This window comes from Plutella xylostella, chromosome 12 (assembly GCF_932276165.1).
Source record: "Plutella xylostella chromosome 12, ilPluXylo3.1, whole genome shotgun sequence".
NCBI lineage: Eukaryota > Metazoa > Arthropoda > Insecta > Lepidoptera > Plutellidae > Plutella > Plutella xylostella.
The window spans coordinates 10,028,412-10,052,968 of NC_063992.1; the positions used below are offsets into that span (position 1 = coordinate 10,028,412).

The following is a 24,557-nucleotide window of genomic DNA, read 5'->3' on the forward strand; positions in this document are numbered from 1 at the left end:
CTGCCTAAAAAGTACAAAGCTGCACAGGAGGCTTGTCGAGAGCAAATGCAATTTCCAGCGTCTATCAGAGGATTGTGAGAGCATTCAATTAGAGGCCGGGGTGTGGGGGGGGAGGGGGGGGGGCTAATTCCGCGGCTCTGATTACGCGCACGTACGCGCGGGGGCTGTTTCGTCGCAGCTTATGAATCTTGAGGCAGCGAGCAGCGCGATTCAGCCATCAAATATTCACGTGTGGAGTGTGGAGGCAGAAGGTTTGCCTTTTACTGCCGCCCTCCCCCCCGCAGCCCGCCCCACGCGCCGCCCGCCCAGCCTCCAACAATTGGATGCGCCAAAATCAATATTTGACAGCTGAAGTTAAAGAATATGATGTCTCTTGATGATAATTCGCGTTTATTACGCGCATTTGGTATGCAATTACGATAGTAGGTACCTGTTGTTTCATAAGGGCATAATAGTATCATGATATTTTATTGTATTTAAAACAAATCTTACCTGTTATTTTCGAGAAAGTAAACCGAATAAAACATATAAGTACCTACAACATTTTTAACCCTTTCCAAAACATCCTCGGCAGCAGTAAATATTTGACGAGCGGGGAAATCTATAAATGCCTTAGTTCAATTACTGAAAAGCCGTGTACGCGCGCGCTTTCATATCAGCTGTAATCAAGAGTACCTACCTACTGTACAGTTTGAAATGTTTATTTGTAGGAATCAATCAACCGTTCCGTTTGCTCTATTTTTGCTTCCGGCCGCCGACATGGACATGTTTCATGTGGGTTGTAAACACAGCTACATATAAGTACTTGTGTATAGCTAGAAGCTCGTGATAGTATGCATACATAGTAGCTTCTATACTCGTAGGTATGTAAGTTATGTATGTAATGCCGACAGATGAAAGTTTTACAGAAATTCTGTGCCGGTACAATTCAATTATCACTGAAAAGTGGTGACTGAATCTCAACTCTCGATTGCCATTATTTTAATGTATTTTTTTTGTTGTTTTCAGGTATTTATAAAAACTCCTGTCATAGCTACGTAAGTACACATTTTTTATGGAACAGTTTGCATGGGTGGCTTGTCCACCAAGTTTTTATTCTGGTTCGTTTAACCGACACATACAATGGCGAAATCACCTCGACAAATGTTTTTTTTCACAAAGGTCCACCTTTGGTGTGATGTGGCTCTTAGAATGGGGTTGAATGATATGTGATTCTTACTAAAGCAATGAATATCCAATTCATTAATGGCTTATTAAAGCTTATTTACCTAAGTATTTAATGGGGTGAATAGTGAAACAGTGCCACAACAAATCTGATTATGTATTAATTAGGCACCTTCCTTGTTCCTTGACTCTGGTTATGTATGTAGTAGGTACATAGAGGTACATACCTAAACTATGTATGTAAGCAATAATCAAAGGCATTCTGCCCGAGCAACTGAAACCTGCCTGGAATGCACCCGAGTGATATCAAATGATCAAATACTAACGACCAATCAGGCGGTGGCTATACGAAAACAGGATATAAAGCCTATCATAAATTCGTAATATAATTATTCAGTGATTATTAAATATTTCAAAATATATAATAATTAAACATACAAACTCATGGTCACTACCACAACAAACTAAGAAAAAGTAATGATGTTAGATATTGTTTGTCCTACCTTTCCACGTCCCTATAAAAAAACATATTGCACGGTTTATTGCTTGCACTATTAACATAACTAGTACGGGGTTTCAATTTATCCTGGCCCGAGGGCCGGCCCGCCACCCCGCGAATGAGGCCCAAGAAGATGGTTAGGTTAGGAACCTCAGCCCACTCGCGTCCGCAGACGAAAGCAGACTGAGCCGGCAAATGCAACGAGAGACAAACTCCTAGCCTTTATATCGGCACACGAGGGAATTTCTATTCCGCGATGTAGGATTCTTGCAAGATGTAACAAGAAGACAGCTTTTTGGGTCCGGGCAGGTTGGCCGATGTCAGGTAGAGAAGGCCTATTGTTCAGGATGGGTAGGGTAAGTCGGGTGCCGCTTTATAGAATTGCTAAGTGGTTGACGTATATTGTGTAGAGATCTTTAGATAGCGGTTTAATTCCGTTTTTTTATTGGTGGCCCCTTATACTTTATTTTAAGAAGAGTAATAGAAAAGATAAGAGTTACAATAAAACTACATCAACGCGGACATAATTTGAATTTGTACTTAATTCATACTCAATGTTAGTTACCTCTCTAGGTACCTCTGTATCTATTAATAATTAGTGGTAATGTACTTAGGTATGTAATTTCCATTAAGTACATAATTAATTAATGTGATTCCGAAAATATTTTACTTCTTCTTCACTGTCTAGCTTTAGGTAAGTCCTCTGGACCCTACACACAATACCTGAGATAGCTTTTTAAGGTTTCTCAAAACGGCAGTCATGTATTGTGTAGGGAGGCAGTAAGTACCTAATGTTAGGTAAGCACTAAGTTCCTCAGGCCATAATATTTGTGTTGCCATAAGTTGTTTTATTACGGAAACTGATTTGAATAACTTACCCACCTTTGTAGTTTTGTGAGATCAGACGCATAGATGTAATGGTGCGCAACAGATCTAAGTCACGCGGAAGATCAAAGGTTTCCTGGGGGAGATTGCTTTTAGCGATAATGTAAGTAGGTACATATGTTCATGTAACTTCTGTGGGACTCTGTATTTCTTCGGCTAAGATAGTTTTACATACATTTTTAAGTTTTGAAATGTCGATTCGGGTTCAACCTCTCCTTCTCAATAGCACTTTTATGGTGTAGAAAATGATCTAGATATTCTTATATCTGCTTATACAGGATGTGTACTTTTTGCACGTCGCCGCAACGTTGTGTCGCCGTCGTCGTCAGGTTGTGGTGAAGCTCGGCGCAGGAAGCCTGTGGTCGGCAGTGTCCTGTGTTATTCAATATTTCTTAAAACTTTTAGTTTTTTCGCGAGGCTTCATTTTTTGCAACTATAGGTACCAAAGTACTTATAGGTTTGTTCTCCTAAGAAACACATTTCTAATAATCCGTGAATATTGTATGTAAATAATGTTACTCGTACCAATTACAGGTAACGTAAAAAACGGAAAACAATATCGCGAATTCATACTTGAAGCAAAACACTTCAGAAGCAGCGCAATTTTAGCGAACCTTTTATCTTCATTCCAACAATTTATGTGTCCAACGATTCAATTTCATAAATAACTCGATCGCAAATTGTAATCTTCGATTCGCTGCTGCGTCGTAAACCAGCGGGGGGAGGGGGACTTACAAACAAAAGCATTTTACACAGCAAAAGTAATACCGGAGTCAGCCATCCCTTTAATTCTTATTTACATAAAGAGGGGAACCCCTTACACAGGATAACGCTGGAAGTTATAAATGTATAAGGAGGTGTCCTAGAGGGTAGCTACATCTTGATTCTCTTCAAGCTTTACTACCTACATAAAATGTATATATATATATATATATGTATATGACTGTTAATTTACTAACTACTAGGTGTTAACTTTCATAATAAGTAATTTCTATTTATTTTGTTCTAGCATCTGTGTGAAAACTTGTTTAAAGCCTTTCTTCTTCACGTAAAAACCCTTTCTTTGTAAGATATACCATTATACCTATGTTCAGATTCAGTGTTTATGAAACCACAGAATCCACTTTTCGAAGCACCGTGTACCTGGTTGCAAAGCAGTAAGGATGCATACATTAATCTTGCAGACACAAAGTTACGTTACAAAGCCACTGGTGTCTGGGTTTCTTCAGCTAACTAGCTAGGACCGTAGCTGGGTGCTTCTATTATTTAGTTCCACTCATGAACATTGACGAAGTATAAATTAGTTCGCGGCAGTGTCTGGATGAACACAATATGATGTAATGTTGCTATTGGGAGTTGCCTACGTGCATCAGTTGACTTAGAACTTGATATCGTTTCTTGGGTGATGATGATAATAGGTTACAATATTGTAGCCAGAAATACTCATATCAGAATAAAGTACGAAGTAAATAAGAAGGTGTCACTCACTGTTATTTCTTTTTCATGTTTGAATATTAGATGCATATGAGAATGTAAAACCTATCTGAATGATACTCATAAAATCGGCTTTATAAAAGTTCATATCTTTTTTAGCAGTTTCAGTGACCTTTCAGCATTATACTGTACCAAGTATTCATGATTCATGAGTTGACCCGTACCTATACTTTGTTACCTGTTTTAGAAGATCAGATAGGAGGCTTACAAAAGTCCCTTTCTTTTCTCGATATTCAAAGGAAGATTACTTATACATAAAGTCGATAAGTACTAGGTAACGGGCCTACCTAAATTATTGATGTATTGAGGACATTGTTTGTTTCATGTACCTAGTAGTCCTAGTACCTATGATCTGCTCCTTGGCTAGTCAACTAGGTAGTCAAGCTGGTCAGCAGGCAGGCTATGTATCGAAGACCTGACCACCGCATTCATTTCCATCTGGAGCTGCCAAATTCAAGCCACGTCCGTCCCTTTGAGCCGCGGCCAGCCGGACTAATTAATATCTCCTTGTTATTTCTTCCCTCGGTGCCTTTGATCTGGTTAGGGCGTTCATCGGAGGTATTTCCTTATTAGGTACCTTTCTTAAAGTATCGTATCGGAGCTAGTCCGGGTCTGGTTTTAATTACGGAGGTTTAAAGCGGAATATCGGAGCGGCCTCCGGGGATAAGCTACGGTATTCGTCTTCTGTTAGAATTAAGTTGGTTCAGGGAATTGAGGAATAAAGTAGAGGTATTAACTGAACACGCTTTTATCTCATAATTAAACTTACTTTTTTAACTTCGGCGGAACAGGGAGATGTTAAGTAGGTGCTTGTTTAAAAGTAATGCATTAATTAGTGATATTATGTCGCCTTACGGCTATCAGCATAGCACCGCTGAAATACCTACTATAACTATCGTACACATATTTATATAATAATGAAAAATATAATAATATCTAAATTAATACTTTCACTTCAACAAGCAAAAAAAACAACTAAAAACCTTGCGTCGCTGAAACTTTTTCAATAACTGTATTGCAATGAAACTACTCAAAGATTGATAGAAAATCTTTTCAGTAAACGGCGAACGCTATTAAATTTCTCTTTGAAATCGTTTAAACTCATTAGTTGAACAGCGCTCCATACAATTTGGTTTATTAAGTTAGGCGTGCGGCGGCGGCATAACTCAACTTGTTATCGGAATATAAAATTGCATAAATTTCATAGTAGAATAGCCCTGCAGGGTGCTACAGTAAGCGAAGCGCCACTTCAGCCAGCTGAAACGGGGAACTCCGGCAAACTCGTGCCCAATATTTTTCATAAAAGCTAATGTATCTTGCGGAGCTCAGTCCAATAGTTTTTAGAGTTCGATGGGAAAAATATCTTGCTTTTTGTTGTTGCTTCTTTTAGTTAAGTATATGTTTTGTTTGTGTAGGACATTTTCTTATTTGGAAAGTTGCAACATACGATATGAATGTTATCGTAAATTCCGTTTGGTTGTGAGGTGGGTTTAGTATCTAGTCTTAAATGTGAAAAAAAACATATGTAAGGCCAGAATTTCGTATGATTTCGCGCTTGTCCTATCAAATTTTCGTACAACGCGCCTGGTTCGCAGTTCTCAGTGATTATTTGTCCATATGCTGCGAGTATCATAAAAGTAATTCTCTATGTGCCGGTGTATCGGCCCGGGAGCCGGTCGCGGCAGGTGGCGGGTGCCAGGTGGTCTCGGGTTCGACTGTTCATAGGGATACAGACTCAAGGTTGTGCAGAAATGGGAGTTGTATGTCTTCATATTGCACAAGTAAAAATAGCGACATGAACTTATCTGTCTATCTGTTAGGGTCCCTAAAAATCTATTGATTAGAGTGGTTGATTACATAAATAATTATTGAACTGGTTTCAAGAACATAATTATATAAAACAAGATATTAAAAACACACACACACACACAAATTAGCGCATGACTCTAGGAAGGCCAATGATAAGTTGCAGCTTAAAGCTCATTGACTCGAAATAATATCTTCCTCCACGTCTTCATCGCGTCGTCGTCGTCGTTGCGTCGTCGTCGCGTCGTCGTCGTCACGTCGTCGTTGCGTCGTCGTCGTTGCGTCGTCGTCATTGCGTCGCTGTCGTTGCGTCGTCGTTGCGTCGTCGTTGCGTCGTCATTGCGTCGTCGATACAAAATAGCGCTGTATAACGGAGTCACGGACCCTCACAAATCCTTGTCGAAGTTTCAACTATTACGGGCGCAGCTCACGAAGGTGAAAACAACTGTCTCGGTACATTTATAAAGGTTTGAAGTATTTGATCTAGCGTGGTTTGCCTGAATCGATTCAATAAAATAAAGTTTTTGTTCATAAATTATAACCACAATGGTGAAATTCCCGAGTGAGTCTAGATAAGTACTTTGTGTGAAAGTATTATTTAAATATGTATATCGAAAAAAGCTTTTGTAGGCTTTGCGGGTGCCGTAATGTACTTAAGTATTTTCAACCAATTCAAAACACCGAATCTCAACAGAACTTTTTAAATAACTAATTACCTACCTAACTGTATATTTTGTGGCAAGTACAAATTATGTACCTACAGGCCCACACTATCGGCCTACAACATAAGCTCTTCTAGAAAAACTAAATTACAAACGGCGGTCATCATTTTCTGTTGCAAAAGGAAATTCTTCAATTTATCGAGAACACTTAATTGTGCTCTATTTCAGTGTACAGGAATTTATAGAAATTCTCTGTCTTTCCTATTATCACTTTCCTCCTTGCAATAATAATTCTAAGCACAAAGGCAATAAGACACACAATGTTCGCAGCAATCTAAGGCCCGTAGTTGAGGTGTCACTACGCTCGCTTCCGATTTCCGAACGACATCGAGGGAAATGTAATTCTATTGAACGATACCGAGATTAAAATTCAATCTTATCTCCGGCAGATAAAGCGTAGTATTGACTGCAGTCATTGGTCTGGCTGGAGCGTGGTAATGATGTAAACTGTCGTCGAGGTGGTAAAGATTTTACGACGTCTTTTTGCGTCGAGAAACGTTTTGTCGCAACTCGCGACGGACGGAGTGAACAACTGGACGTTACATTTTTATTATTTCTAATCAAGTTGAGCGATTACATTTCTATTGTTTTTGTCATCTGTCAATTTTGCCGGAAGAAAGTTTTCTAATAAAGTAAAATTTTAAGTACCTACTTACCTACCTAAGTATAGCTACTTCTAAAAATTTGAATAATTTAGCCGGTTTATTATTTATTACACTTAGCAGTAAAGTTGACTGAGTAGATTTTGAAGACTGACGATCTACCGAACATAATTAAGGTTTCCCATTTCATTGACATGAGGTTTGTGGTTTTGGCTAGAGCCTTTGCTAAAGCTAAAGCACACAAACAATTTATATAGTGAAAACCTATGTTTGCCACGATCAAGGGAAATTTATAAACCTTTGTATGCAGGTATTCCCAGAAAAATATTATAGTTTTAGATGTAACTGAGACGTTGAGAAGTCCTCCCAATGAACGGCTGAACGCGTCCCGTAGAATACACGGACTGAACTTATGTAACAATATTTCCTGTATTCCTTTGTGAATATCTCATGTCGCTCGTATTGTTGTAGTTTCTTCGCATAAGTTAGTAGACACGTCACGGTACAAGTGAAATGCTTGCTTCGTTTTCAAAACGAAACTGAGCTTTGACATGCAGTTCTGAATTTCAGACGTGTTAGGCTTTCGATTCGACAGCATAGGAAATGGTAGCAAGCTACAAAAAAAACAAACTTCAGACACTTTGAAATGCTCTGAGACTGTTGCGAAGTGAACTATTTCAGTTGGGGCTGTGATGATAATGAAACTGAACTATGCAAATATTGCACTCGTAGTCAGTTTATTAAATTCGTTATTATAAATTGTGTACTGTAAAGTTGAGTTAATTTAATAATGTGCAGGTGAAATAAGTGCTGTAGCAGTAATTTAGCTCTCGCTTTAAACATTATTTACACTCTGATAATATTATACATAAATGTTTGTACAATAAATGTGATTGGGCTCAATCTGAATTTCAGATCATCTCTTTTGTTTAATTAAAACGAATGCATTAATAGTTATTACAGACATAGCACAGTGTACTTAGTAGTCAAAGTTTGTGTAAAAATACTTAAATAAGGCCAAGAAGAGTACCAATTTCGGGACTTCACACACTTAAAAAAAGCTTTAAAAAGTTTAAAAACTTTGATTTTATTTTCACAGAACGCTTCTTCTGAAACATTCTAAAACTGTCGTTGATTCTGTATTCCGCTCGGGCGGCGCTTGGTTTACCTGCGAGTCCTGCGACCTAATGCCCCTGTAGGTGTCGCACGAATGCGGTATGAACCTCCCGCACCGCTCACGAATAGAGAATACTGTTATCTATATAATTACTGCATTCGGTACGTTCATCTCTAAAATGCTACATTTATTCACGTGAAGATATTTCCAATTTATGTTGGGGTTAAATCATTTTCCATTTTTTATATTAATTTTATATGTGACATAATAAGTAATTAAATAAAGTTTTTTTTTAAACTTTCAGATACAGCCGCAATGTCCTGTTAGCGCCTCCTGATCTGCAATACAGGTAAGTCACTAAGTCATACAATATTTTCTCTTGCGGCTATAAATTCGCTTATACATGGTGTTATTAAAATCGTTTATAATGCGTTGAAATGGGACTACCCTTCAGGTACTTACTCAAAATTTGTCTATGACTGAACTGAACTGAAGATATCGGTGGACATACCTACATTTAAAAAAAACATACAGACGGATGGAGAACCTCCTCCTTTTTGCGAAGTCGGTTAAAATTTCTTTCGCTTCTTCTGCGATCATGAGTAGGTACCTATTTTCGTATTTTCAACTCTTTTCATACACGCTGTGAGTACGTCAGCCAATTTACAGCGCAATAGCTGATATAGCGCCATCTAGCGACCGGCGGCGGCGACTCGCGCGCTCGTGACGTCATCGAATACGTTCGAAAGATCGGAAATTAGAAAATATTCCACAACGCGACTGAAAGTAAATTACATTTCTATCTTACTTGTGCGTCCCGAGTACGTTCTAAGTTCTTAATGTGGTCGCGGCTTGTTGTGTATTATTAGAATATAATGTGAAATGCAACGACAAGCAAGTTTTGTAGTGAATAAACGGGAATTGCAGCACAAACTTATATATAAACTTCAGTGAAAATGTACTCCGGAAGTATAAAATAAAAACATACTAATATTATAAATGCGAAAGTTTGTGAGTATGTGTGTATGTTTGTTACTTTATCACGTCGAAATGGCTGAACCGATTTTAAGGAAATTTGGTATGGAGTTAGCGGAGACCCTGGATTAACACATAGATAGATAGTTAGGTGAAGATAATAAATATGTTACATTATTCTACTGATTATTATTTATATTTTTGACACATTAAATGTAAGTTCTGTAGTAGCGTTGAACTCTTTTATATGGAAAATAAAGTTTTTATTTTTAGCAATGCCAGATACGGCAAAAATCAATATAAGTAAATATCCATACGTAATTAATTATAAAGTAATAGAACACAACGACAAAAAGTCACAGCTTATTTCCAATTTAGTTCTATCATTATTCACAAAGATTTAACTACTTATAGAGTAACATATATTATGTATAGACTTTTAGTAGCACTTGCTGTTTTATCGCAATGTCTTCTTTATTTATTTCCCTTTTCAGTAAAGTCGCTTCTTTTATAAAATAACATAACACAGCGACAAGTCGCTAAATAAATTGCAATCTCACTCGCAGTTTCTGCTCGCTATACCCCTGGGCAGGGGGGAAGGGGGGGGAAGCACCTAGAATAAGAGGAAAAGAGCACAAATCTATGTAAAAGAAAAATTGTCGCATTCGAACACTATCGCTAATTGCACCCCCCACCCCCCACACGAGCCGCGGGGGGAGGCTAGTCTCTAGTGTGATAGGTATAATACCTGGCTGTAAAGAATAAATACGTGAATATTGCCCGTATAAAGTGGCAGTACAGGTAAGGTGTTGCAAAAGTGGTATAGTAAGAGGGTTTATCCTAAACGACTTTTGTTCTACGACTTTTGAATATATTTTTTCTCCAAATAAACTTTTAAATCACGTGACTTTTTACTATTCAGTAGGATTTTTTACTTTTCAAGAATTTTCAAATGTTGTTATTCAAAAAGTGGATCAAAATTACTGCCTGAGTTACACCGACTCACCCCATCTCAACTTGATATTCTACTACTTTTGCTATACAGGATAGCTTAAAATGACGTGGTTATTATTAACTTAATGTGAGATATATTTTAACTGAACCGTTTGATAAACTCGAGGTGAATCACGCTCCAAGTGACGCTAAAACGCAACATCATAACGGCACATTTCATGAAATTATTACTGTAATAATGAATGAGAAAATATCATGAAAGTCCTGGGAAATGTATTTATTAATATCTAGTTTCAAATTAAATCAGTTGGCGGCGTGGAGTGCAAACATTTACTTTTTATTTCCCGCAATGAGTTTAATGTCAAAGCATAAATTGCAAATCGGTTTTAGCTTTAAGAGTTTTTATTACACTATTTTTGTGTTTGAGAAAATACTGCAAAATATTTATGTCTTAAACTACTTAGGTACTTTGTATAGAAGATGATTTTATGAAATGTGAATACATAATGTGTTTTAAGTCTAGTTACTTATGTTATGTGTAAACATTAAATTGACATACCTATAATACCTACATGTATACCTACATGTCATCATCAGCCTATAACAGTCCACTGCTGGACGTAGGCCTCTCCCAAAGCACACCACTGGATGCGATCTTTAGCTTTCCGCATCCAATCATAACCAGCCACCTTTCGCAAGTCGTCACCCCATCTAGCCGGAGGGCGTCCCACACTACGTCTGCTTAGTTTGCCAACAGTAAAAGGTACAAATTTATTTATCAATATTGTCCTTTTTGTAATGCCTAAAAAGTTATACATCATTATCACTGATCGAATAAAACATATTTTTATGTAGCTAAATGTACATAACACGGATAATTCCTCGCTGGTACGAAAAATCTCGTTATAATCCTGGTGTCACGAGCGCAATTCACTGTGATTTATTTTGTTCCCTAAAAGAGTTGTGTTGCGTACAAATAAAATAACACACTTCTAATTGATTGATTGGCACGTCTCGCGTTCCTGTCGCGGTAAATATTGATAATTGGGCGGACCGCAAAGTGGCTGGCTGCCGTTGTTTCATTGTTATTGCACAAACGGACTGACACGCCAATATTGACCCGACAAGCCCCGCGCTGATTAAAGCGGCAGGCTTGATTAGAATGCGTGGCGTGTTTCACATTTTTTGTCGTCAAAGAGGTATATAACTATAGCCACTGAACTGAAGGAAGCAGTAGCGCTGCAAGCTTCTAAAAAGGCTGAGGCTAAGTGCTTTTTATACCAGCTTCAAACAAAACCCTACCGATAGCACTCCTTTTATCCTGGAATAATATAATTAATTTAAATTAATTATAACATGTTTAGGTACACGGCATCGCGGAGTTAATTTTGTTGTAATTTTATTAGTAGGCTCCACTTAAGATTGCTCGAAATTATACGTAACTTTCAAAAAAACTTACTGACAACATTTAATTGAAAAACGTGAGTTTTTTTTTTAAAAAGGGGTCACTTAAAAAACTGAAACTATGTAGGTATAGTGCCACAAACTTATCTGTTCCGGTGAGAGCGAACTAAATTGGTCCATACCTCATTACTTACTGTACTAATGAATTTCATATTGACATAGATTATATGGACCAATTTAGTTCGCTCTCACCGGAACAGATAAGTTTGTGGCACTATAAGCTCACTCTACACCCCTGACAATAAATCTTCCGCTGGGCCGTCGCCTGTTTAAAGCACGCAGCGAGAGCCTCGCGCTGTAAACAATATGTGAAAGTTACATTGTATCCACACCAGCCTTCAATTGTACGGGCGATGCATGATTGATGCCCCCTACCGCCCCCAAACCACAGTCAGGGGGCGGCGAAGGGGGCCCGGTGGCGCTAAATCCAGGAATAAACAAGACACGTAGTAAAGCCGTTTTAGTACAAATAAAAGTCTTGCATACGTATTAAGGTTTCATTGGGTTTGTCTTTACGCTTTTTGCTACGTTCGTTGGTTGTAAAATTTTACAAAATCCGTAATAGTCGCATTAATACTTATAAAATATAGAAAGAGTCCTATGACGTATGATTGACAGATAACTTATTATCGCTAGAGAATAATGTAAATAACAAATTTCGGATAGAATGTATATTTTTTACAGCTGCCATAGGCTCCGCTGTTCATGCTACATTTTACAAAGTATAATACTATGCTGAATTTTCTCATTCAAACACGTCCGGAACTCCATACTCCATAGTGATTTCATAGTTCAGAAACGCCAAAGAAACCTATTACACGCAGTAATAACGCATTGCGTTATTATTCTCAGGCTCAGCTCATAGGCTGGCCAAGAATGCAATCAAAATAGTATCAGTGTGACGGCCGTAGATGCCAGTTGCAGGCGCGACTGCGGCTGAAGTGATGGATGGGGGGGCGATCACGACCGTCGAATCGGTGACGCTATTGCCAACTTGTAGCCGGCTCTTAATTCCATCCGTGATATTAGTTTTCCTATTTTCCGTCAGGTTGGCGCGCGCTTTTTGTTTTGTGTATGGTCGTGGTTGCAATGCGGACCGAATCGATGTGATGTGTGATGTGTGATCGTGCAGTATTTACGTAATCCTGTGCTTTCATCGATTTAGTTCAACGCAAGAAATCGATAGGTTAGAATTCGTAGAATTGAATAAGTACTGAATAGTATAAGGGTTTATTATTACATCATTAATATCGACTAATTTGACTAATGACCGTTAGTTAACCTTATCTTTTGAGGACCCTTTCAGATTGCCTTCTTAAATGAAATACACAAAACATGAAGTATGTATAGGTACTTATTTAGGAAAATCTTCCTTCTGGAGGATAATTTTGTTGTTCAGATTGGCTCCCTCAGTCACCCTCTTTAACACCGTTCCACTATTTACTTGACACCCTGTATAACTTTGTCAAAAAAGGTTTAATAATAACTTGTTAATTATTTTGTTTACAGATACGAATCCATTGTTGAATGCAGACGAAGGTAAGTTACTTACTTGCTCGTAGGTACAATGATAATTTTACTTTTGCTTTGGTATATTTTCAATAATTGATGATACCTACTTACACGAATTATGACTTTTGGACTGACACAAAGAGTCGAAACTCGTGTGTAGGTTAAATTAACTAACCTAACACTTTGTAACTTCTATGGAGGGAGGCTCTTTAAATAATTACCTCCTGCAAATTGTGTAGTTTGTAAAAAGTACTGTCATTTCTCGCTAATGACTGTATTAGGTCTAGCCTGGAGTCTAGACCTAGACGGCAGAACTAGGGCAACGTGTAAGGAAAATGAAACAAGAGCTAAGTTTAGACTTATCGATTAAGTGCACCCACACGGCACCTGACGTGGCATCCATTTAAATTAATCCGCTTCACTTCACCAAGTAATTATTGCAAACGAAACACGAAACTTCGTATTAAAAATGTACAGGTTTTCTGAACATGATAATATTATCATGGTTGGTTCGCTTACTTCGAGGTTACTAGGTAGGTACTTAAAACACACACAACTCGTGGTTATCAAAAAAAGTAAGTGTTATTAAATATGTAGGTATCAGTATCAGTACTAAAAAGTTTTTTTTTACTAAAAAGAAAATTAAGTTATCTTGTCCAGGGTGTCAAAGAGTTATAATATGTATATGCATCCCCAGTGTAATCGCTTATTGTATGTATGATTTAGATCTTAGGTACCATGAAAGACAGTATCATAGAAAACTATTAACAAAGCACCAGTCCAGCTCTAACATTCCACCGACATGCTAAGAAGACCAGAGAAATCAATTTGTATAAGCATAAGTACTAACCAGAAAGTGCTTCAGCCTGGCTGACAACGACACGATAATAACACAACGACTGTAAACCCCAGAACAATAACTCGGAAAACATCCTCGAACAAACGCAAACTTCACCCTTCAAAATAACAATTGACAATTAACCCTTACAATGGCGATGCGGAATCTAGTCCAGTGGAAAAGTGGTCCGTCTAATTAGTCCGCTCCAGCGACAGTCAATACCGGTCTGTGAGACCTCTCGACACGACCACTACTGGAGGGTTGTGGCTTGGCAGCTTTTCTGGACACTCAACTTTTTTATATGAGCAGTATTATGAGAAGTTGAATAGCGATTTGTTGACGACGAAATAATGTGAATTTGTCGTTGGCTGTTTTTGTAGCGTCATTCAAAAGTATTTTAAAACAAGAACAAAAAGTAATGTCCGTACAAAATTTGTTTGTTGGTCAATTATTCACAATATGAGTTTTAAGATGGATAGATTTTATTTGAAATTGATATAGCAGAAGGACAAGCCGATACAGCTTATTTTCCGCATACCATAAGCATAAGTACCACGTTTGCTACTCCCTGTATAAGACTGATTTATTAATATAAAGAGTTAAAATCCACCAGCATATCTGCCAAAAACAAAAAAAAAACTAGCAAAAATATAGGGACATTTAAAAGTTACAATGGAGCAAATTAGCACGCTTTACCGATCTTGAATAGCGGGAAGCTTCGCGACCACTCGACGTTTGGCAGTGGGAGGCCCTCCGCACCTACTCAGACCACTCCGGTTTATGTCCGATGGAACGGGAATAAAAATATCGCTTTAGTTTTACCACTATTAAGAGGGCGACCGGCTATAAAAGTGGTGGCAATCCGGTCGTGAAACGTCTCAGTCGGAGCTCGGGAACACCCGCCGGCTACTCCACCGACTATAAAGGCTATCGGGATTTTTCATAGCATATTCTATCCTTACTTGTGTTACTAAAACAACCACGTAATAACACGTGCATGCAATTTCAAATTCAATTGCCCATATAAGTTTTTATGCGAGCCGGCCACCAGTTTAGCAGGCGTTTAAGAAACCGGAGCAGAGTAGGTAATGCCCCCCAGCCCCCCACTTACCCGATGCCATTGCATTATTCCACACTATGCTGGCGAATGTAGGAAGAGGGATATTCCAAAATACGGAACCCGACAAAAACTGAAACTCTTTGTTTCAATGCGGCGCTCGCTCCTACCCTGAATTGTAAACCAAATGCATACCTGAAACCGCCATTACGCCTTCCTGTCTTACTTCCAGTACACGACTGAAATAAATTAAGCCGGGTGGCGTGAGTGGCTGACTAAATTTTAATTTCTTCTTAGAGACCCTTGACCCTTGATACCTACAGAACCAGTGTATTTGTAGTAAGTGTGTATAAGAAACTTTAAAAAATGACACAAATATTTCCATTTCCTTTAAAAAAAAACTTGGAAATTATGCATTTAAATAAAACCCGTAGGAAGGCAGGTTACGGACGAGAGTTCGATTTGCACTGGGCCAGAGCCGGGGCGGCCGGGGCGGCACGTCGCCGGCATCCCATTACAACCTTCACAAACTTCACATTTCTAGACGACGGAGTTTAAAAGTTTTAAAAGATCGGGAAAGTTACAAGCGTGTCGACCAAAGCAGATTACTTGCTTTTAAGATGAATGCCCGGGACCCGTGAATAGACATGGCAGCTCGAAATTCAGACTGAAAATTAAAGTTAGAATTCAAATTACTTTTCGCATTCAGTATCCTCCTTTGCGAGTCTTGACGAGTCAGTCGGGAGTTATGAGTATGGATATTTCGGTTGCAAAATTGGCTTTGAATAAGAAACGAGTTTTAAAGTTTCATACGTTAACTCACTTATGTTGATGCGAGATATATTAGGTATAATCCTGCCGTGATCACTGTCGACAGAGAGAGGAGTTCCGCAGCACTCGTCACAGTACTTACAAAAATATTCAGGTCTCCCTCTACGTAGCTCGTACAAAGTTGAGATGGCTGCATTTCTAACAGGATTTGGAGCGGCGTCGGTCGCGCTGCCACATTTGCGGAATTCATTCCTCATTGTTAGCGCTGAAAGCAGCTGAAACTTTCAGATAGATCACTGGCACCGGCTTTAATTCTGGCTTCTGAACAGAAGATTGATCTAGCTGCAGCCGAATTGGAGTAGATGTATTATGCGGCACTGTTAACTTATCCTCTAGTATATTTGTGTATTTTCTTTATATACCTACTCGTAAGAACATCTGCATCAAAGTAAAAAGTTGTACTAGTTGTATTTACACTTACTGTTCAGTTAGCTAACAAAGTACCTACCTAAGTAAATCAGCAAACTGTAGATTAAAACGAGTCTTAAGTGCAAGGATATCCTTAACAAAGTTTTTTCTTTGTGCGAAGAAGTTCCTGCAATGAAATTAAACTTCCAGCAAGAACTAGACTTACACATTATTATACAAGATGGAGAAAACGCGCCACTATCAAAGCGTAATTGTGTAGTTCTTAGAAATATGCAGATTGCGTAAGACATTTTTTCCTTTACAGTTAGCCTTACATATAATCACTTAACTATCAAACAAACTCTAAGTAAAACTAACAGTTTTATTCTTCAAACATAGAATTTCAGTTAGCGTACCGCCGTAATTCCAAGCACCGTGAATAAACCACATTCGGGGCTCCTCCGCGGCGGCTCACTCGGTTCGGTCCCCACAAGATCGCTCAGCTAATATTGGTCTTACAACGTAAGCCCGGCAATTCTTTTACTTTTAATCTTGCTCAATGCTTTAAATCTGCTACCATTTGATGTGATTTTCTACGCGGCATAATGATTTCCGAGTTTTAGGAAGAAGTATGTGCTTTATATTGTGTTTCGGGGGAAGATTATTACGTGGGGAAGGGAAATCAGGGGGATGAGAGCGCCGGGTATTAAGCCGTCGGCTCGACATTTTACACAAAAGTTTCAGCACAAATATGGGCTAATGGAGCAGAATTTCATATTGAAATTATATATCACTAGGCCTTATTTTACACTATTATTGGTTGCCAGTGCCGTAATAGATATTATAAAGGTGTTAGTGTTTCGTGTAAGTTTGTTCTTCTGATTAACTTGCGTTGTCTGGTATAAGACGTCATCATCACGACCCATTACGTCCCCACTGCTGGGGCACGGGTCTCCTTCCAATGAAGGAAGGGTTTAGGCCTAGTCCACCACGCTGGCCAAGTGCGGGTTGGTGGACTAAGACGTACTTTAGATAAATAAATAAGTTCAGACAGTGGGATTAACTGTATTTTACAGAATTTCAGTTATAGGCTCTGTTATGCTATGCATCGTACTTATGAACTTAATAAAAGAGGTACGCTGCATACCCCATTGGGAGCTAGTCGGGAGTAAATGTTTGTTATTATAACACCTTTATGAACGACCTCCCTTGTAAAATGAGTGACATGGGCTTGTGTTATTATTGTAACAATATGAGAGTTGATCAAAAGTTAATGGAATATTTGTCGTTAGTGCGGCTGACGGGTCCCGCGTGCACCACGCGACGATAACAGCTTTAAAACTGATTAAATATTAAATATAATTTAATAAATTTCAGCCCCAGCGATCTCATCTGGTTTTACAACGCGCTCAGATTAAAATACTTAATCACTTTGTGTTTTTGTGTGTCGATCAAGCGTACCGTAATTTATTCACAATTAAATTAATATTTTCAGGAAGAAAGGCTGGATCAACAGCGTCAGCCAAATGTTAAATTGTTTATAACAAAGATGCTCTAAACGGCTACATTGATGTTTTATGAAATTTTGTGTGTGGTTATGAATATGATAAGACGTAACCAAGCTTTCTTTTCTGAAATCACACGAGTTTTTTATGCTGAAGCGAAGCGTTTGTTTTTTTAAACCTAACTGCAGATTCTTGTTTGTATGGTAAGTACTAAGTACAAATATGAAAGACTTACTAATAAGAAAAAGACATAATATAAAGGCACCTATAATTCACAAGTAGCCAGTGTTAATTACGTTTTTAAAATACCTTATATCAAGAAACAAAAAGAATAAAATGTTGCCAAAAAGTAAATAATTAAGTAAGTATACGTTACTTACAAACAAATAATAATTAAAAGGTGGAATGAATAGGATCATTAAAAATTGCGAAGAGAGCTAAAAGGGAAGGCCCTCAAGTTAATTATAATTGACCTAATATCGTTTAGAATTAATTACAAAATGTAAAATAAATTCAAGATGTTCGTTTTTCAGAAGACTTTTGTTGCAGATATCTTCAAATCTCTTTGAAAATAATAATAATGTTTTTTTTATTGTTTCTAGGTAAATAACTACATAGAGTTACCATATTAAATATTAAAAACAACATTGACCGGTCGCTAATTTCAAATTCTACTTATTTAATTTCAAATATTTATTTGGACTTATATTTTCAAGTTTATAATTACGTTGGTATACAGGAGGTTGCAAAAAGTTTTGGGCTTAGATATAACATGCTGCACATGCTGGTTTCGGCTTAGTATACCCTTTTTGCAACACCCTGTATACTGGCCCATGAAGTAAGAATAATAACAATTTCTACAGTTATACATTTCCTGCTATACCTTCCCCTTCCAGCGGCTTCTACTGTTGTGTTAGGCTTTGTTATTACAATAATAATATGAGGTTTTGCTGGGTTTTGCAAACTGTTAATCAAACGTTTTCTGTATTAACCCAATAACACATAATATATATTATGTATATATTTTGTAATGATTATTAAGTGAGTTGTTGTAACGTTTTTTTAAATAAAGTAAACTTGGTTTTTTATATTTGTGCAACAAAGAATTTACCTAACAAAAATAAATACCTATGTAATAAAATCGTGCTACGCAACTGTAGAAAACTAGGTAGGTATATAATAATATATTTTAAATCAAATCCGTCTAAATGCAAACAAGTGAAATCTGTTTACTTAGTATAATACATACAAGTATAAAAAACGCACGTAAACCGTAAAACGTGATGCCGGCCATCGAGGCCCTCAATCAGTGAGGCGATTGTTTTCTAAAATTGCTATTACAGATTTTAGCACGTGCCGGTTTTTAGAATGTGCTTTTAACCTTTATCCGAAATATTCAAGTAGATCGGGTGAAAGAGCGTTGTTATGGCGATGGTCTTTTGTGAAGGTGAAAGGGTGCTTGAATGCTATCCTCGATCCTAAAGGAACGGGTTGAATTAGTCTCTGATTGTAATCATTTCAATCTATACTTTAGGTAGAGTCAGTAAAAGAGACAAAGTACCTACCTATTCAGAGTATTCAACCCTAGCAGAGCACACTGTTTCATATTTAAGATTTCGGGAGATGGTACAAACATTCCTTGAAAAGACCGCGTCCTATGTATTGAATAAATTGTAACATCCATTTTTAGCCTCCATGTTTGCACTTTTGTACTTACAAGTTTAGGTAACCTAATGAAATTCAGAAACCACTATTCATCAAATGTATACTTTCAGGAGGCTTTACTGTTTCGTTTCCACTTTCATGATTCCAAATAAATGTGAGTTGCAAACTGAATGGAACTCACACACGCTCGCTCTCTGTGATATGATTTCCCCCGACGGCTGTACAAGTACTAAGTAACTAATTTAGCATGGTCACTGGACTCGCAACTGTGAAGCCAGCCGTAGTCGACACAAATTGCAACGCAAACTTGGAATAAACTTGTTTGATTGAAATCTAACACGCATATTTATCGCTATTATAACAATAACTCTCTTACATGTGTACATAACAAACTCTAATAATTATTATTATCTATTCATACTAAGACGAAAGCTTGACTTGTGACTTAGGGGGTCATCCTTACCAACTTTTGTTCTATGGAGATGCTGGAGGTGTTGGAGCATCCCCATGCAAAGGGAGGATCCTCGGACCAGGCCGGGTGGTGTGGCCTGGCGGGCAGCTGCCCAACGGTTAGCGTTGGGGATTTCTATATATTGCAGAGTAGGTGAGAAACTTCGAATGCGCGAAGTAGGATTTTCATAGTAATTTGCGTAGTTCCCATACATCTTCTCTGTATTGCGTTCCGAGCGCCATCTGTTGATCTTCGTCTGAACTAGTGGCTAGGAGTCCGCCACAGTTCTATGACTCTTATAAATTGAAATTTTCCAAAATTAAAGAACGAAAGTTTTTCAGAAATTTCGCCATACTATACCTACCTTCTTTTGCAACTGCCCTGTATAGTAAGTATGTCACTGTTTGATTCACTTGCACACAACTTGTACATAATCCAATTTCTACCTGCATCTTGCTACTCAACACTACGCTACGTGTGGCTGCAACTATGTACGCACCCCTCCTACGTTATTAGGGTCATTTCGGTTACACAGAAGTTGGTATTCCTGTTTAAATATTCATGCCGTCTTGAATTCGCCATATTAGTGAGTTATTAGAAGGACTGGCGCTGCAGGGAAGTTGTGTGCTATAAGTTATAGGAGACATCGTTGTTGCTACAATTTATACATAGTATGTTCGTAAGATCAGTTTTGACTTATCAAAGTAATATTTATGTTATAATTTTTTATACAGGTTCTTGCTAAAGTATACTATGCAGAACGGGTACTCAGGGAGTCAAACTAAACACCTTTTGTTCTATGACTTTTGGAAAAATAGAAAAAAAAAATTGTCATTGATTAAATTTCATCCTGTACAATTACGCAATCACGTATTTTTCAGTCAGGGTTTAAATCCCGTCCAATTAGTTATTACTAATTATACAAGCGGCACGTAAGTTTGTTTCCGCCCCTATGAGACTAGTTCCAAAGCAAAACACAATCAGACAACGACGATGTACATATTTGGGACAATCGACAATCACAGAGCAGATCTGGCTTTACACAGAATACACAGGTGTCTGCCGACGTCGCTACAAGCAACTAAATCATTTAATGGAACGCATCCGATACATGCCAGCTATTGGTTTCAAACTGCAATCACCCTTTAATCTGATGTCCTATCGAATTGTTCCCACTCTACCACGGTGTTGAACCTATAGAGCAACTACCAAAAGTGAACTCCAAGAGTTTTATTCGATGTAAAACTTTGCAATTTTATTTAAGCCGTTTTGGAGCTACGTAGCAACAGACATGCACAGATACGTCAGACTTATCCCACCCATATTAAAAGTTATCTGGTTAGAATTTCCTCCGGGTCCAACAAGGCATGCCCACGGGTCCGGGAGTGGGCTCCGTGCACGGATCTCATCAGACAAGCACACAATGGCCGCCTCGCTCCAGTACTCCGACCCGCATGTGGGACGAACTGTCCCAATATCGGCAACTGGAGGGTTACTCTATCTATACTGACGAAAAACTAACCAACGAGAGCTGTCGTGTTATCGGCACGTTTAATACAACGGGACAGGGGGCACTTTCTAAAATCGAAGAACGAACGAACGAGAATTGACCATTTGACACTCAATCGGCCTGGTTAATAGCAATACAACGAGATAAAGTCATATATAGTTAGCGATGCAATTTTGTTTTTTCCGAAGTTTCGGAGCCATGACCAGAATCGTGGCTCGTGCAGCAGCGCTGAGAAACTTAGTTTTTCGTCATATAGAGTGACCCCCTGTGTCCCACTGCGGGGCACTGCCGCATCAGACTGCGGGGTGAGCCTGGCTGGCGGAAGGCATTATTAATGGTTGCGTTTTAATAACTGCGATTAATTTCAACTGTGCGGCTAGGAAGGCATAAATACGCTGCGGTATATTCGCCGTAGTGTGTTATTAATAATAATAATAATAGTGTTATTGAATATGTTAACTATTTATTTGTCCATTAGCAGTAATAGCTCCGGTACCTGCTGAATATTCGTGAGTGTTTATTATAAGGCACTAAATCTATAATAATATATTTCATAACTTTTTTATTTCTTTAGATTGCGAAAAACTAAGTTTCGGAGCACCACCACGACTCGTTGTATTTGACGTACCGATTGCATAACAGTTCTCTCTCGTAATTTCTTTGTCAAGCTGAAGTTACCCCTAGTGCAATATTATCACATATTTTATTTATTTTTACTAGCTAAGAGTAGGTACCTATGCAGTTACGTGGTGAGATTCTAACTGAGCCTTCCACATCCGAAGTTCCGTGCTCTCCCACAGAACCCTTAGTAGGTATAGCTAGGCTAACTACTGCGTCGCAGTTTACATAAATTTAAAGTGGCCATTGTTATACCGGGCGCCGACTTCGACCCATCAATTTTCCAACTAGTTTGACGTCCATTACGCCGCACCGATTTAACTTCTCCAACTCCCGGTCTATTGCGTTTTGAATTATGAATATTATGGAAATTTCGTAACGGCATTAATGGCTCATTCTTTTTACGTTACGTTACGACGGTAATGGTTGGTATTGCTCGGTCAAGGGAGTAAGCAAACAACCAATACATCAGCATTCCGACAACAAGTCCATATTATCTTCCATTAATTTGGAATAATTACTGCCAATATTCAATGATCAAACATTGGAAGATGACACAAAGCCATAAGCCTGTATTATTGCCGTTGGTATGTATCTGGCCCCTCGAGGCCGCCCGAGCCTCGCAGCCAATCAGCGGCGATATCGGAAACCCACGGTAATTCCCCGATAATTTACGGAGCACTGAAACGTTCTGAATGTCCTCAAAGTACTTTCGGGTCGTCCACAGAATGTATCACCTAATAACACAAGTACTTGCCAGCCATTCGGGGGAAAGGTAATCGAAGCTAATGCAATCAAGATTCAGATGTAGGGGAATAAATAGCTCCTTCTACGTACTAATATCCTACCTGATAACGCTATCGTCTTCACGTAATAGCACTGCGAATAGCTAAATTAGCTCCTCCCTTACCCTAAGCGGTTCGATTTGGATGTCTTAGTTTTTCCTTTCCATACAGGTACCTTACCTTTTATTTTTGTTGCCTTATTATTTAGCTTGTCTATGATCTTTAACTTATTTAAATACGTATGTTGGAGCTACCTTATTGTTACAGTATTTAGCTATACAGCTATACTTTTAGTTATTAGTCGCTTCAAAAATTAACACATCTAATAGTTACGATTGCAATATTTACTGCAACAGTCAACAGTTCTTACAGGGACGACACTGTATTGGAACTTTCTATCAATATCTAGTCTCTAGCATTTATTTACGGTTGTTTGTAGCAGTTCACAGCGAGTCAAGTTGCGATCGAGCGCGGCATCAGACGTCGAGGGTCCCTGGAGTGCGGGACACGTCGTGAGAAAACCTCGCTTTAGAGCGGGGCTTTAGGATGCGTGCGTGTCTTCCACGGTATTAGCTTCAGATATACGGGGTGTTGCAAAAAGGGTATACTAAGCCGAAACCAACAAAAAAGTCACGTGACCAACAAAGTTTTTATGTTTTTTTTTTCGCGATTTTTGACATTCTGATTTTATTTCTGGGTTTAAATATAAAATTTTGCGCACGTAGGTTTCGGTTTAGTATAGTAGAATCCGCGTACATGATTCCTCTATTTGTGCTTAGGGAGAAAGTTATAGACAGTACATAGTATCACCTTCCAAGTTATGTTAAGGCTTCGATTGACATGAATGTTCGCTCGATGTGAGAGCACGTTCAGGTCAAATATTCATATAGTTTAACAATACCATATCAGCATAGCTTAACAATACAATAACTACAGCTCAAATAAAATTCATGCGAATATCGTACTCATATTGTATTGTGAATAGCCAGATTTACAATAAATTATGTGAATTGTGAATGGATCACACTATTTTTTTATTTACAATAAAGTATGTAAATGGGTCCCTAGAGGACTTATAAGTAACATTTTTGAATAACTTTGCATTTTTCATTTATTTTATTGTTCTAAATAAAGAACAGTCTTTAGCTCAACCTAATAAATCTCTAACGTACATACATATAGAGTAGGATTTGCGTCTACGGCCCCGACACGGCACCTGATTGTTTTGTCTCCCGCAGCTTCGTAACATATTGCGCGAAGTTTTATTTGTTGATTGTAAAAGGCTCCACCGCGCGCTCCCGGCGCCCGCAAACATTGCCGACTCACACTCACACGCTGAAATGGCTGAAACAAGTTTAATGTGAAACAATAATAATATACAGATGAAATTTCCACAGTTACTGTTAATTAAAAACAATAAACAGTCTGTGCCAATATCGATATTGGGGGTAGGCCTAAGCCTGTATCATGCTAAACATGAAATATAGGTTTGAATTCTTGAGAAAGGGCTACTCCCAGATAGTACCTAATGTAATCATATAGCAAGTATATACTTGAGATGTCTTTTGATAAGTAAAATAGCTAAATAACTTCGGAACTGTCCACCGCAAGACACCGAGGTACGAGTGCGGAACCATATTAGGGTAAACAATAGCAAAAATGGGCAGAACTATAATGGACAGCGCATTAGCCAGCACAAATCACGCAGCGGCAGGGCATGCGGCTAACGACGCGTGGCTCCCGCTGACCTATTTA

The 24,557-nt window shown here is 38.4% G+C and overlaps 1 protein-coding gene across 7 annotated transcripts in view; it reads left to right on the top strand.

Annotated features, from left to right (window-relative positions):
* The window catches only part of LOC105394468 (protein turtle), a 73,798-nt gene that overhangs the window by 22,598 nt on the left and 26,643 nt on the right, over window positions 1–24,557 (top strand). For all 7 annotated transcript variants that reach the window (XR_007266822.1, XR_007266821.1, XM_048624387.1 and 4 more), the window contains exons 2-3: window positions 8,594–8,638; window positions 13,192–13,221. The gene's annotated coding sequence lies outside the window, so the exon portion shown is untranslated. The remainder of the gene's footprint in view (window positions 1–8,593; window positions 8,639–13,191; window positions 13,222–24,557) is intronic.